The following is a 2,252-nucleotide window of genomic DNA, read 5'->3' on the forward strand; positions in this document are numbered from 1 at the left end:
GAACACAAATCTTCATTTCTCTTAGGTAATATAAAGGAGTGGGATTGCTGATAACATGGAAAGTGGAGGTTTAAATATATATATATATATATATATATATATATATATATATATATACACACACACATGGAAAGTGGAGGTTTAAATATACACACACACACACACACACATTTATATATGTATAAAACCTGCTAAACTGTTTTCTAAAGTAGTTGAGCTCTTTTGCAGTCACACCATCAACATATGAGACTTCCAGTTGCTCTGTAACCTTGCTAGTACTTGCTATTCTCAGTTTTGCTGATTTGAGCTATTCTAATATATGTGTAGTGGTTTTTCATTGTAGTTTTAATAGGCATTTCTCTAGAGATAAATGATTTTGAGCATCTTTTCAGGTGCTTATTTACTATTCACCTGTCTTCTTTGGTGATATGTCTGTTTAGACCTTTTGCCCATTTAAAAAAAAAACTGGGTTGTTTGTTTTCTTGTTACTGAGTTTTGAGAGTTTTTAATATATACTGATTGAATTGCTTTGTCAGATATGCAATTTGCAAATATTTCTCCTAGTCTGTGACTTGTCTTCTCATTCTCTTTAATGGTCTGTTATAGAACATAAGTTCCTAATTTTGATGGAGTCCAATTACCAATTTTTTCTCTTTTATGGATTGTATTTTTGGTGTTATTCCTAAGAAATCTTTGCAGACCCAAGGTCAAAAGTAGTTTCTCTTCCAATGTATGCTTCTAGAAATTTTACAATTTTAGGTTTTAGATTTAAGCCTATGGTCCATTTAGAATTAATTTCTGTATAATGTGAGACATATGGGTCAAGTTTTATTTTTTTGCATATGAACGCTTATTAGTTTCAACACCACTTGTTGAAAGGACTCTCCTTTGTCCATTAAAGTGCCTTTGTCATTTGTCAAAAATCAACTGGCCTGCTCCCTGCAACCCCGCCCCTCAGGAACTCCGCAGGGAGCCCGGGCCTGGGCGGAGCACAGAGCACCTGGAGACAGAGCACCGGATTGGCCAGGCTGGAGTGGGCCGGAGGCGAATGTGAGCAAGGTCCGACCAAGATGGCGGTGCAGGCAGTGCAGGCAGTTCATCTCCCTGATTTTTTTCAACCATGCCCTGAGCACAGAAAAGGAGGAGGTCATGGGACTGTGTATAGGGGATTTGAATGATGACCCAAGGAGTGACTCAAAATTTGCATACATTGGAACTGAAATGCGCACAGTTGCTGAAAAGATTGACACTATGAAAATTGTTCACATTCATTCAGTCATCATCTTGCGACTTTCTGATAAGAGGAAGGACCGAGTGGAAATCTCTCTAGAGCAGCTGTCTGCAGCTTCAGCAGAGGCAGAGAGGTTGGCTGAACTAACAGGTCGCCCCATGAGAGTTGTGGGCAGGTGTCATTCTCAGCCTTCACATGTCAGTGTAGGCACACAAACCATGTACCAGATGATGGATCAAGGCTTTGTAGGACTTATTTTTTCCTGTTTCATAGAAGATAAAAACACAAAGACTGGTCAGGTACTCTACACTTGATTCCAATCCATACAGGGCCAAAGAGCTCAAGTCCCGTCATGGTTCACAAGACTTCCGGAGCTCCAGTCAGCACATTTCCATGGAGGGCCAGAAGGAAGAGGAAAGGTATGAACGAATCAGAATCCCAATCCATATTATACCTCATGTCACCATTGGGAGAGTGTGCCTTGAATCAGCAGTAGAGCTGCCCAAGATCCTGTGGCAGAAGAAGCAGGATGCATATAGGAGGATCCACTGCCTTACACATCTGGACTCAGTAACCAAGATCCATAATGTCTCAGTGTTTACCAAGAATCTGTGCAGTCAGATGTCAGCAGTCAGCAGGCCTTTCCTCCAGTGGTTGGAGGACAGACTGGAGCAAAACCAACAATATTTGCAAGAGTTGCAACGAGAAAAGGAAGAACTTATGCAAGAACTTTCTTCTCTAGAATAAGGTAGGAGACAAAATGGGGAAAGATGAAAATATCAAGATGTAAAATTAATTAAGCTAAATCAATTTTGAAGAAGAATAAAATTAGAATACTCACATTATCCCATTTTAAGACTTATTAAGATGGTATGGTATTGGCAGAGAGAAAGACACAGAGGTCAACCCAACAGAATAGAGAACCCAGAAATAGACCCATACAAATGCATCCAACTGATTTTGACAAAGGTGTAGAAACAATTCAATGGAGGAAGGACAGTATTTTTCACACATTTGTTAA

General features: G+C 39.7%; 1 pseudogene; it reads left to right on the plus strand.

The window, feature by feature from the left end:
* The first annotated feature begins 1,070 nt into the window (after positions 1-1,070).
* On the plus strand, positions 1,071-1,978 carry LOC119534948 (annotated as a pseudogene).
* Positions 1,979-2,252: the final 274 nt, after the last annotated feature.

The sequence above is a fragment of the Choloepus didactylus genome, chromosome 5 (genome assembly GCF_015220235.1).
Source record: "Choloepus didactylus isolate mChoDid1 chromosome 5, mChoDid1.pri, whole genome shotgun sequence".
NCBI classification, from domain to species: domain Eukaryota; kingdom Metazoa; phylum Chordata; class Mammalia; order Pilosa; family Megalonychidae; genus Choloepus; species Choloepus didactylus.